Here is a 13,818-nt window from a genome sequence, read left to right on the forward strand (position 1 = left end):
AGGAAGACGTGGGACGTGGTGAACAGAATGGTGAGGCAGAAAGCCTGCACCCCATCTGGGGAAGGCACACACTTGCAACACCCAGTCACAGCCCTGTAGGAATGTGACCACCGTTTCCATTTTCCAAAGAGAAGCTTGAAATCTGGTCTTTATACGAAATCTCCCAACTTTTAAATGTGGGGCACTGATTCAAATACTTTTAGAAAACATTGTGCAGGCTGAAAATCTGGCATCTGATGTCCACCATTAGACAGGAACTCTTATTTCGCACTCCTCATGCTTCCGGCGGGAGGAACTTCAGTGAGGCCACCCTCAACCTCCCCTCTGTCTCCTCTGATTGGTGACTGTCAGAGGAAGAACTGGGCATGGGCAGGAATCGCCCTCCTGGGAACCCGCGTGGCCTCCGGAAGTGCACCGCCTCTGTTTCTCACGGTGGGTGGGAGAGCCCATCTACTCCGGGATGAGGCACCCGCAAACCCACTTCCCTGTGAACAGAAGACCAAGTTCTCCAGATGGCTTTCTTGGAGCATGAGCTTCCTGTGAGCGCTGTAACGAAGAGCCACCAAATGGGTAGTTAAAACAACCCTCTCACAGTTCCCGAAGCTGGAGTCCAAAACCAAGGGGTCAGCAGGACCATACTTCCTCCGAAGGTTTTGGGGAAGAATCCTTCCTTATCTCTTCCGGCTTCTGGTACCTCCTGGCGATCCTTGGCTTGCATCACTCCAACGTCTGCCTCCGTCTCCACATGGCCTCCCTGTGTCTCTGTGTCTTTGTTTTCTCTTTTCGTAAGGACACTGGTCATATGGGATTAGGGCCCACCTCATCCAGTATGAGCCCATCTGAACTAATTACGTGTGCAAAGTCGCTATTTCCAGATAAGGCCACAGTTTGAGTGGACATGAATGTGAGGGGAGGGCAGGGAGGAAAGGAACACGATTCAACTCAAGAGTAGAGGTTCTGTTGTAAAAGAATTGCATGGTAATCTCCACCTGTCTGATTCCTGCATCTATCTCTAAACCGGTTCCATTTGGGAGAGAAAACAACGGCTATTGTTTCTTTATCTCAAACTCCAACAGCCATATTCAGCATTCATGGGTGTTAGCAGTGTGCAATCTTGAAAGGACGCCATGATTAGGTCATTTCTCCCCTCAGTCCTTTTTCTCTTCTTCCCTGTCATTTCCTCCTATCACGTCTGTACCTTCATCCTCCCTAACCACTCTTGTGTTGGTTAGGGCTCTGACAAACGTTGCCATGCTGTCGTGGAAAGGCTTTGGGTCGCCCAAACCTAGATTCAAATTCCACCCTACCACTCACTAGCCCTTGGGTCCTGACTCCTCATAGCGTTCAGTAAATATGTGGACGGAATCTGCTGTTGAATGACAGGCCTTGAGGCAAGCGCCCTGCTCTCCTGTATCTCCGCTTCCTCATCAGAAATGTGGAAATTATAACAAACATCACAGGGGGAGCACCCCTGTGCTTGAAGAAAGAGACCGTTCATCATGAAACAACAGTTCTGTGAGAGCGGGGCCAAGGAAGCAGGATGTCATTTGGTGAATGGTTCTAGGTCTCAAGGGAGCTCACAAGAGCTTTACCATAATGAATAGGGCCGCCCTAAAGACCTTCCAAGCTGGGTCCAGCACCAGGAGCTCCTCCTGCAGCGCACGCATGCTCACTTGCTCTCCCTCCCTCCCTCCCTCCCTCTCCCTGTGTCTGTCTCCCTCACTCTCTCTCCCATTGCCTGAGTGCCTGCCTCCAGCGCCCTCCGCACTCCCACACACGGGCCGAGCCTCCTGGTTTCCCAACCACAAACCTTCTAAGTGCTGTTGTTTTGGGCATTCAAAGCCCTCCTGAGAAACAATTTGACTCTTCACCAAAGCCACTGAAGTGGGAATTGGTTGATATGTGTTGCTTTCAATGAAGTTCTGGATGTTTTTTAAAAGTGACCCTTCTCAGGTGCCTGGGTGGCTCAGGCCGTTAAGCGTCCGACTCTTGGTTTCGGCTCAGGTCCTGGGATCGGGCTCCCTGCTCAGAATGGAGTCAGCTTGAGATTCTCTCTCTCCCTCTCCCTCTGCCCCTCACCCCCCTCCACATTCTCTATCTCTTTAATAAATTAATAAATCTTTTTTAAAAAGTGACCTTTCTCCGTTAAGGCCACAGCAAGGAGAAAATGGACACAATTGCAGCACCAGAGCCTGAGGGGAGAGTGAAGCGGAAGTGTGAGGGTGAGGCTGGGGGAACATCTGTGGGAGGTGGCCGCCCTGCCTACGGAGCTCTGTGACAGCCACTGTGTGTCTGCGGAGACACCATCATGGTGACGAATGCCACAGTGACATAAACACAGCCTACCAGGGAAGGGCAGCATGGAGGACACAAGATTCTTCTTGGCTTTTGTGGGGCCAGGGAAGCCTTCCCAGAAGAGGTGACAACTGACCCCAAAGGCCACCTCAGGGTAACTCAGATGAAGGAGCAGTGGTGAGGTGAGCCGAGCATCTCAAGCAAAGGGAGAAGCTCGTGTGAAAGCTCGGTGACGAGAAAACACGTGACGGGCAGCAGAGGCAGGGCCTTGGGTGTCCAGCGCCAACGTCACCATCAGTGTCTGTGCTGAGCAGCAGCAGCGTGGCGGGCTCTTCCCTGGGACAGCCGCCGGGGGAGGGACTGGCTGTTGCCTCCGGCTGATGGCCTCGGAGCCTGACACTCTCTGCCTTCCTTCTCCCCCCGAGATCCGTGTGCTCCTAATACCCCCTAGTACATGCATCCTCTCCCGAAAGTAGCTGGAGCAAATTCTGCTGCTTCAACACCAGGCCTGCCTGTTACAGTGACTAGTATCAGCATGGTCCCCGGCAGCAGACATGCAAGGACATGGGTACCCAGAATGGCTTTTCTGGCTTGGTTGGGTCAGAAGCCAAGAGAAAATGGCTAAAATTGGAGGATGGGGCTCTGGCAGCACATGGCATTTCGTGGTAAATCCAGCAATTAAATTATTACCTGTCATCTCTCAAAACAAAATGTCCTTGAAAAGTAAAGCTTGGGGGGGGGGGAGGGGCAGGTGGCCATTGTCCTGAACAGTGTGATGGACTGTGAATTCAAGGGCTGTGGGAGAGAGAATGGATCCTGGTCTCCATTTCTTCATTCCTCTCTAAAAGGATGAAGCATCCTCACAACAATTAGAAAGAAAGAGGAAAGAAAAAAGAAAGAAAAGAAAGGAAAGAAAGAAAGAAAGAAAGAAAGAAAGAAAGAAAAGAAGGAAAAAAGAAGAAAGAAAGAAAGAAAGAAAGAAAGGAAAAAAGAAGAAAGAAAGAAAGAAAGAAAGAAAGAAAGAGAAAGAAAGAAAGAAAGAAAGAGAAAGAGAAAGAAAGAAAGAAAGAAAGAAAGAAAGAAAGAAAGAAAGAAAGAAAGAGAAAGAAAGATGGATGAAAGGAAGGAAGATAGGTAGGTAGGTGGAGGGAGGGAGGGAGGGAAGGAGGGATGAAAGAAGGAGGGAAGGACAGAAGGAAGGAAGGAAGGAAGGAAGGAAGGAAGGAAGGAAGGAAGGAAGGAAGGGAAAGGATGATACCCCCACCCTTAGCCAGTAACTTCACAGCGCCTCCCAGTGGGGTAAGCAGCTTAATCTCCCCCATTGATGGTCTGGCCCTGAGGAAAGTTCTGAGGACAGAGAGTGTAGGCAACTCTGAAGAGGGACTGGGGAAGTAGCACCCGCTGGGGGGTCCTTCTCAAGCCTACCGCACGTTGGAACCCCTGAGATCGACTTAACTCCACTTGCTCTCCCGACGTTCCTTCCACGCGCGATGCTGTCCATTCATTGGATGGACGTATGTGGTCCAACCAGCCTCCTCACTCACCGCGCTGCCGAGAAAGAACAGAAACCTCCGACCGGAAACCCGGGGAGCAGGCAGGGGTGTGCGGGTGTGTATTTAGCCCCTGGCTCTGGGGGGCAGAGGCCCTAATTCCTAGTGCCTGACGATGTCCGTGGCATGGAGACGCCCACCTCACCACGGCTGGTTCCAAGCTACCAGCATGAAGTCAGGCGGAGACGTACACAGGCCGGTGCCCCTGACTCAGGCCGCCATCACAGCAGGAACACTCACCCCTGTGGCCCCCCCTGTGGCCCCTCTTGTTGGGATGTGACTGCCTGCGGGAAATCTACTTTCTGCTCCCCTTTCCACCCCAGAGCCTCTGCAGGGACAGACCAGCATGAATGGAGGCCCCTAGGGGTCCAGCACTGCCTGTGGCTGGGTGAGCGAGCAGCTCTAATTCTGGGTGGGGTTCAGAATTAGGAAACCGACTAGCCCCCAGATAAAAGCCACCGTTTCTAAAATCCGTCTTATCAGTAATAGGGGGGTCATCTTATTCTTCCTAACCCTTTGCCTAGAAGGCTTACCCTGCTGCATTATGACGACCTCTATAGCTTTGATAAGTCTGTTCGTGGCTTTTTTTTTTTTAAGACTTTACTTATTTAGAGAGAGTGCGTGCATGCGCAAGCTGGGGGAGGGGCAGAGGGAGAGGAGAGAGAGAATCTCCAGCAGACTCCCTGCTGAGCACAGAGCCTGACCTAGGCCTCCATCCCAGGACCCTGAAATCATGACCTGAGCCAAAATCAAAGAGTTGGACTCAACCAATTAAGCCACCCAGGCGCCCCTGTTTGTGGCTGTAAGGATTAAATGAGATGGTACGTAAAAGGATCTAACACAGGCCTGACCTACATAGTGAGTGCTCAATAAAAAGACACCTGCGGAACCCGAATTGTATCTGGGACTTAGGTTCTGAAGCGATCAGGTAAGTTAAATGAGCGAGGATGAAATTTTACTCTGTGCTGGGTAGAACCCTGGATGGCAACAAATTGCCCCCCACTGCGCTGAGTGTACTTTCCCAGGGTCAGCATTGGCGAGAACTGGTGCTCTTAGGTAAAGGGCCTCATGGGGCAGCTGCCTGTGTCCCATGAAGCAGCCCGGCTACCCGTATACGACTGATCTTCACCTTGAACTTGGCACCAAGCCCATCGTTCCATGGAACACCTGTGTCCTGGTCATTCCCTGGAGCATTATCTAATTCTTCCTCAGCTTCCCATGCCCTGACCTCTAGTGGCATATTTTTTTTAAATCAATTTCCAAAATGTCCCACCCCCAGTAAACAGCCTCCATAAATATTGAACTTGGTTATGTAAACTTAATTCATTGGAAGTTCAATATTTAATCTGGCGTCATTAGCCCTTTGATCAAGAATCAAATTTAGTATCGGACGTGGGAAATTCCACATGTTCACACTATTGAATTGCTTAACACAGTACCTATTTTTTCCTTTCTAAAATGCCATGTAGAAAATGTGTCTATGAGCAAATCCATGCATGGACAGTGTTCACAACTTAGTCTGCGTTTCTGGTTGGCGTCAGCCACATGGTGTCATAAGGCAGAACCAAGAGAGAGGTCTGCGCTTAGAACAACGTAAGACCTGCAGAGCCTCAGAACCTGTGTTTTGAGTAGATAATTGAAGAAGTGGACAGTCTAAGGAGCTCCATGAAGAGCTTTGGGCACCATCTTTTTCTCTCATCCTCACTCCCCAGACTCAGACCCGGAGAAATGTGTGGGGATTGCGCTCACCTCCAGAGACTGCAAACTAATAAATACTAAATCCACCCTTTTACTCTTACTTACCCTCTCCCAGTATTGCCCCTGTGCAGTCAAGAGTGAAATAGGCCAACCTCATATCAGAAATGGACTTAAGAAAAATGTCTAGAAAAATGTGTATGAACAACAGAGCTTGCCGTTTGATATGGAGTATGTTTCATTAGGCAAGTAACTGCCATGTGTTACAAATGAGAGCAACTCGCATGCAAATAAGGGTCCCTGTAGTGTACAGCGGTGTCCTTGTCACAGACGCGGTCTTGTGGTACTAGCGATGATGTTTCCGAGCTCTTACACCGTGTCCAACCCTCTTGTGATCTGTGATCACTTTACATGTATTAACTTCTTTAATTCTCACACTTCTCTGAGAAGTAGGAGCTATTTCTCTCTGGGCCCTTGGTTTCCTTGTTTGTAAAGTGGAAGTACTATTTGTTCTTATATAATATGGTGGTTGTGGAAATTCAGTGAATCATGCACCTCGTGTTGTAAGCACTCCTTACATAGTTTTTAATGACCTCATTGGTACTGTCTCCATTTCATAGATTAGGAAACTGAGACACGGAGACGTAAATTGTCCAAAATACGCAGCTAACAAGTGGCAAAGCCAGGATATAAACTCCCTGCTGTTCTGAAGACACTGCTGAATCCTGGAATCCATGAATATTTTAAGGAAAGATACCAGATTACTTCCACCGATAAAGCTGTTATTACAAGATAGGTCCACCAGGGGGCAGGAGACGCATGCATTATACAGACATGACACTTAGCCATGGGATTTTTTTTTTTTTTTAAAGACCTTAAACACTGAAAAGTTTTATCACAGATTTTATGCTGATTGTTAAGGAAGAAATTGATTCAAATTATTTCCCTATTAGCTTAAAGTGAAAAATACTTCTGTGAGGATTAAAATAATGTGTCTGGTTAACCGTCAAGCAAATGAAAGGACTCCTTCCATCAACGTTCAATGAACCGTTGTTACTCACGCTGATGAGACGGGCGCTGCTTACTTCTGGGGCTCAGGGTGATCCAGGCATGACGTTTCCTGAACAAGGAGAGACGAGGACCGGCCACACCACTGTACCACTCTCCCTTGTCCTGTGTGAAAAGATGATAGCAATAGTCCAAGCTCACGATGGTGGTGGAGTGTGGCAACGGAGAAGGAAGCCCGTGGGCTCAGTGTGTATTTGGAGCAATTAGAAGAAACTGAATGTGGAAAATACTGTAGTAAGTACTGTGTCGAAGCGCGCATGCCAAGCAGCGGGGGAGTGCGGGGGGGGGGGGGGTGACGAGCGGTTCTGCCTGGAGATGACATTGGAACTCAGCATTAAGATCAAAAGAGCTTGTAAGTCAGATGGAGGGAAATGGGGAGATAGTCCAAGAAGAAATACTCTGGACACAGGTTGCAAAGCACAGAAGGTCCTTGTGCCTTTAGAGGATGCTCCGCGAGCCCCGTGGGATGAGCAGGAAGGGAAGGAGGAGAGATTTCCATTCCCCTGCCCCCAAGTAAGAAAATGACACACCAAGACAGGTGGGGGAGTAACGTTCTGCCTTTACAAATAAAGTGTGTGTATTTCTGATTACAAAAGTCTCACAAACATTTCTGGGAAATGTATAAAGAACACACGTTTTGTCACTCACAGAAAAGCAATGTTTCTTTATTGTCTCATTTATAGACACCTTACTTATGCAGGCGTCCCCTGCTTTTTGAAAATTTACATTAGGGCACTTGGCTTTTACGAAAGATCTCCATTAGTATCTGTTTTTGCTAATCAAAAGAAATCCCAAGAGGATGTTTCCTTTTATGAAAAAAGGCGAAAAGGGAAAACAGCAGTCAGCATTTGTTTTGCGGTCCAGCCAAGCTGTTAGAGGCAGCGTGGACCCCCAGCAGGGGAGCCCCGTCAGGCTCCTTCCCCAGGAACTGCACTCAGCTTCTCAGCCTCAGGCCCCCAGTGCTGCGAACCGTGTCTGGGAGCATCGGTGCTTTATCTCGATTTGTTTCGTGCATCCATTAGTAAGGTGTGTCCTAAGGTATCAGAAAAGTCTAAGAGAGCTTACTTTTTAGGTCTGGGAACACTGGAAAATATTTCTATACAAATTAATAGTAATTACTTCTTTGTTTTATGCCATTTCACCTTACAAAAGCTTTCGTAGGAATGCTCTATTTTGGGATAGACAGGGCAACTCTGTGTGTGTGTGTGTGTGTGTGTGTGTGTGTGTGTACATATAGATGGGATAATTCTGTATACAATTCTGTACCTTTGCTTTCTGCAATATACTGTGCACATTTTCCCATGAAATTACAGATTCGTCAAATGCATGTTGGTGACTACGTAATATTCCTGAAGAGCTGATTCATTATTTTTAAACAATTCCCTTACTGTTGGACATTATATTGCTTCCAATTTCTCTCTACTATAAAAATTTTGATGGACATTCCTTCCATATAAGTCTCTACATCCCTTATTATTTCCTTAAAATAAAACCCTAAAGTTGAACTTCTGCATCCAGGATACGGGCATTTTCAAAGGCTCTTGATCCAAACTGCCAAACTGCCCTCAGAAAGGCGTTATTAATTGAAGCTCCCGAGCAAAGATGAGAGTGTGCATTTCACTACACTCACGCCGAGGTGCAGCCTTACCACACTTGACATCTCTGTCACTCAAACAGATATTTATGGCATCTACTATGTGCAGTCCCGGTGCTGGGTGCCGTGATAGAGCAGTGAGTGAAAAGGACAGAGATCTCCGCCTCCTGGAGCTTCCAGCCCAGTGAGCCCGGGCACAAACAATAAAGAAAATAGATAGCCAAGTGTAGAACGTGTTAGTTAGAAATGCTAAGGAGAAAAATTAGAAATAGAAAAAATATAAACCTGGGGAGTGGGACTAGAAGCATGGGTAGGAAGAAGATGAGTTTTTTTAGAAGGAGGTGAGTTTTAGCTAATGATGTACTGCATGGTGACTAACATAGCATAATTAAAAAAAAAAAAAGAAGGAGGAGGTGAGTTTTAGGAGGTGAGTTTTAGGTGGGGTGGGCAAGGAGCACCTTCATGGGGAGGCATTTGAGTTAAGCCCTGAAGGAAGAAGGAAGTTATACAACCACCTAGAGGACAGGACTGAAGGCACGGGTGGGCCAGCAAGTGTGAAAATGGGAGACAGGAGAATGGTTGGCAAGTTCAAGGTAATGCAGAATTGGTGTGGCTAGAGCAAAGGGAGAGGGCAGAAGGGCAACTGGAATTAGGAGTCATGTCAGGGGCTGGTTGTGCAGGATTGTATGGACTTCGGCTCTTTCCCTGGAACAGACGGGGAACACTGGAGGGTTTGACTTGGCATTTAACCAGACCCTTCTGGATGCTGTGTTCACAAGAGGCTGGAGTGGGCTGAGGAAAGAAGCCCGAGCTGTGGCAGGACTCAGGAAGGTATTGCAATAACCCAGGAGGGAGCTGACGATATGACCCGGGACAGCAGTACGGTGATGGAGAGAAGAAATAGAACCGTAGACATGTCGCGAAGGTGGTGCCGCTGCCTGCCAGATTTGAGGATGCAGCAGGAGGAAGACAGATGAGAAAGAGACGCATCAGGGATGACACTCAGCTTTTTGAATAATGAATTTGCCCTTTACCGCGTTGGAGAAGTCCACAGCAGGGGCCAAACTGGGAGGGAAGAGAAAGAATATAGATTTGGACTTGTTAAGTCCAAGATATGTTTTAAGACATCCAAGTGGAGATACGGACCAGGCAATTGCATAGAGGACTCAAGTTTCAGGAGAGGTCAAGGCTGAGGACAAACACCTAGGAATCGACAGCACATAGAATAAACAGAAAAGAGGAACAATCCAAAGACCGCGCTGGTGGGCACACCTAGGTTGAGAGGTCTGGACCATTACAGGGAATCAGCAAAGGATACTGAGAACGAGCAGCCAGAAGGGCAGGAAGACAATCGGGGGAAGGTGGCGACCTGGAAACCAAGTGCAGAGTGTTTCAAGAAGGCTGGGAACATCAAGAGCAAGATGAAGACCAAGAACTGACCATGAGATGTAGCAACAAGGAGGCCATTGGCGACCGTGGGAACAACAGCCCTAGTTGGAAAGAGAGGCGTGAACGTCTGGATGGAGTAGGTTCAAGAGTAAGAAGAGAAATTGGCGACAGTGAGTAGAGACCAATATTGCAAGAAGCTCTGCTGGAAAGGAAGGAGAGAAAGGGGTATTAGGTCCAAAGAGAGGGGTGTTTCTTCACGTAGGAGAAATAAAAGCCCATTTTTATGATGATGGAAATAATCTGGGAAAAGGAGGAGAATTGATTTGGGAATTGTTGGAGAATTGGAGAGACTTGCGGGAGCAAAGCCCTTGATTGGGTAAAAGAGGACAGGGGTGCAGTGCATTCCAGCAGGAGCATTTGGAGTTGCCAGGGAACAGAGAGATGGGGTACACGAGGTGGGGGGAGGGGGCTTGATTGTTTCTATGTTTTTACTTTTGTTTGGTGGAATAGGAAGCAATCGTGTCCGCTAAGAGTGAGGATGGGGGAGGATGTGGTAGAGGTTTGAGAAGTGAGAAAATATGAAATAGCCATCTACGAGGATGGGAGTATGAATGGACTATGGAAATTGAAGGTGAAGGGCCGGCAGTGCTGTGGACCTGATTGGTTGATTGTCTATTTTTATGCAGCTATGGGCAATGGCTCCAGCCGGGTCATCATTAGTCAAGTGATTGCAGCAAAAAGACAGGAACAGCGTGCTGATGACGTATGCAACAGAGTGATGGTACTGATCGACCTCGGTGTTTCAGCTGGGTAAGGAGGGACGTGAAGGCCCAAGAGAGGCCAGCACTGAAAGCAGCAATGAGTGGTCCCCCTGGGGTTGAAAGACTGTTAGAGTCAGGAGGTGGAAAGAGAGGGGATAGTGAGTGAAGTGTGGGATGTTAGGAGGTGTCACTGCAAAAAAAGTTGCAGTTAGGGGTGCCTGGGTGGCTCAGTCGTTAAGCGTCTGCCTTTGGCTCAGGTCATGATCTCAGGGTACTGGGATCGAGCCCCACATCGGGCTCCCTGCTCCACTGGGAGTCTGCTTCTTCCTCTCCCACTCCCCTTGCTGGTGTTCCCTCTCTCACTGTGTCTCTCTCTGTCCAATAAATAAATAAAATCTTTAAAAAAAAAGTTGCAGTTATAAGTAAAGAGAGTTGGGGTGTGAGGTGGGAGTGAGTGTCAGAGGCTGGGTAGAGTACACGTTAATTGGGGAAGATAAGGTCAAGGAGCTCAGAGGCCACACATGGATGTTGAAAGCAAGGAGGAAAGCTGGAGAGTCACGTGACCAAGACCAGCCCTCTTAATGGAGCCCCACGTGCTTGCAGTGCAGCCGTTGATCACAAGGGGGTGGGGGGAGTACTGTTTGAGAGGTGAAAATTGTTATTTTTATTTGCAACATTTGATTTTAGTGAGGCTGAACTTGCCCCACCCCCACCCCTGCAGTGATTCACTAGCCATTTGTATTCCTTTTGTGAATTGCCTTTTTGTTCCTTTGTTCATAATTTTCTTAAGCCCTTCATCTCGGAGCACTCTGTCACAAATGTTGCTGGGGTGTTTTTTCAGTTATTTGCTTGTTAAATGTTTCCAGGCTTGTTTTTTTTAAAACATACATGTGCTTTCATTTTTTATATAGTCAGATTCGACGATACTTTATGGACTCAACATTATGTGTCATTCACATAAATCTCTTTTCCAGTCCAGTTCAGATAAATTGTCACCAATATTTTCCTTTTGTATGGTTTTATCACTTACATACATGCACTCAAATATATTTATCGGTTATTTGGTGGCTCTTGCCATTTCTCCACCCAATTAGTAAATTGTTTTCAGCACCATTTTAAAAAGATAAATCTCCCTTTACATTCTAATGTATAATGACATTATTATATGCAAAATTTAGATCGATCTGTATATGTTTTCTCTTCTGTTCTATCAATCTACTTGTTCCTGGACCAGCCCTCTTGTGGCAGTTGTGGCTTAATTAGTGCTCTGAGATCCAGGAGGTCATGTTCATGGTCCACTCATCACTTCCCCAGTTTACATGTTTTTATGATTGTAACTGTACTAAAGCTACAAGCAATTATGGAAAGACAATAACTCGTCTGTAAAGGACACACTCTCCTTCGATCGCTCCCTCTCAATATACCACACTCGTGTACAGAATTAGGAAATCTCAAACTACGGATTTCTTTCTTTAGCTGCAAACAGAACGTACATCAGTTGAAAATATACCTAAGTCAACAATTATAATAGATCTAAAGAGGTTTGTTTATTTAACAGACCATTTACTTAAAATGAAATAATAGATCTTCAGACTCTCTTCTCTGATCCTAATGGCTTTGTTTCTATGGGAATCTGTGCTTGTGAGAGCGTGGTTGTCCTCACCATTTACCACTGTGTGGGGCTTCTCCTAGAGTACCCCACTCAGTGCTCCCTGCCTGTGATTTCCAGGACACCAAACTCGCCCACATTTTCTCTCACCTCCCAACCCTGCCGCGTCTCTGCCTTTTCACTCTCCTTTGCTGGTCCTTCCTCATCTTCTGAGCCCCAAACAGAGTGGCCAGGACTCAGCCCTTCAGTCTCTTCTCCACCTACTCACTCAGCTGGCGATCCCATCGCGCCGTGGCTGTACGTTCCATGAGTGCACTGGATACACGCATCCTCCCTCTGCCAGTTTACCTTCCTTTTCCATGTCCCTACTTTGAAGCGAAAGAGGCATCTCAAAGTTAATGTGCCTAGTCACCTGATTATCCCTCAAACCTGCTCCTCCCACGATCTTCGCCATCTCAGCCAATGGCAACTCCATGTTCCCAGTTGCTCAGCCCATATCTTGGAGCGCTCCTTAATTCTTCTTCCACTCGTATATCCCACATCTGACACATCAGCAAATTCTCTCTGCTCTACCTGCAAAATGTATCTAGAATCTACTTCCGATGCTATCACCTTCTTCCAAAATATCATCATCTTTCTCCGAGATTAGTCCAACCACTCCCCGCTGATGTCCCGGCCTCCATCCTCACCACGCACAACACAACAACCTATAATTCTGTTAAAACTCAGACCACATGACTCTTCTGCTCCAAACCACACAAGGGCTTCCCATGTCACAGAATAAAAGCCAACGGTCTACACACAGAAAAACAAAAATAGACAAATGGGATTGCATCAAACTAAAAAGCTTCTGCACAGCAAACAATCAACATTGTGAAGAGAGGGCCTACAGAATGGGAAAAATATTGGCAAATCATACATTTGGTAAGGGCTTAATATCTAAAATATATAAGGAACTCAAACAACTCAATAGCAAATAACCCAATTTAAAAGTTGGCCAGGGGCGCCTGGGTAGCGCAGTCGTTAAGCGTCTGCCTTCGGCTCAGGGCGTGATCCTGGCGTTCTGGGATTGAGCCCCACATCAGGCTCCTCCACTGGGAGCCTGCTTCTTCCTCTCCCACTCCCCCTGCTTGTGTTCCCTCTCTCACTGGCTGTCTCTCTGTCAAATAAATAAATAAAATCTTAAAAAAAAAAAAAGTTGGCCAAAAAAACCAAATACACATTTCTCAAAAGAAGACCGGATATACGAACAGATATATGAAAAGACACTCAACACCGTCAAAGAAATGTAAATCAAAAGCACAATGAAATATCACCTCACATCTGTTAGAATGGCTTTTATCAGAAAGACAAGCGATAACAAGTGTTGGTGAGGATGTGGAGGAAAGGGAATCTTTGTGCACTGTTGATGGGAATATAAATTAGCATAACCACTATGGGAAAACATATGGAGATTCTTCAAAAAAAATTTTTTTAAAAATTGCCATATGATCCACCCATTCCACTTCCAGGTATATATCCAAAGGAAATGGAATCAGTATCTCAAAGAGATACCTGCACTCCTATGTTCATTGCAGCATTATTCACAGTAGCCAAGACATAGAAACAATCTAAGTGTCCATCAACAGTCAGGGCATAAAGAACAAAGAAGATATATAGTAATATATATAGTTTATATGATATATAATATTCCATGATATATTATGCTAATATCATGTTTTTATATTATTATATAGGTTATATATAAATAAATAAAAATGAATATTATTCAGCCATGAAAAAGGAACCACTGCCACTAATACCAACATGGACGTACCTGGAAGACATTCTGCTGAGTAAAATAAGCCAGACAGAGAA

The sequence above is a fragment of the Ursus americanus genome, chromosome 17 (genome assembly GCF_024610735.1).
Source record: "Ursus americanus isolate L20-20 chromosome 17, mUrsAme1.1.p, whole genome shotgun sequence".
Lineage (NCBI taxonomy): Eukaryota > Metazoa > Chordata > Mammalia > Carnivora > Ursidae > Ursus > Ursus americanus.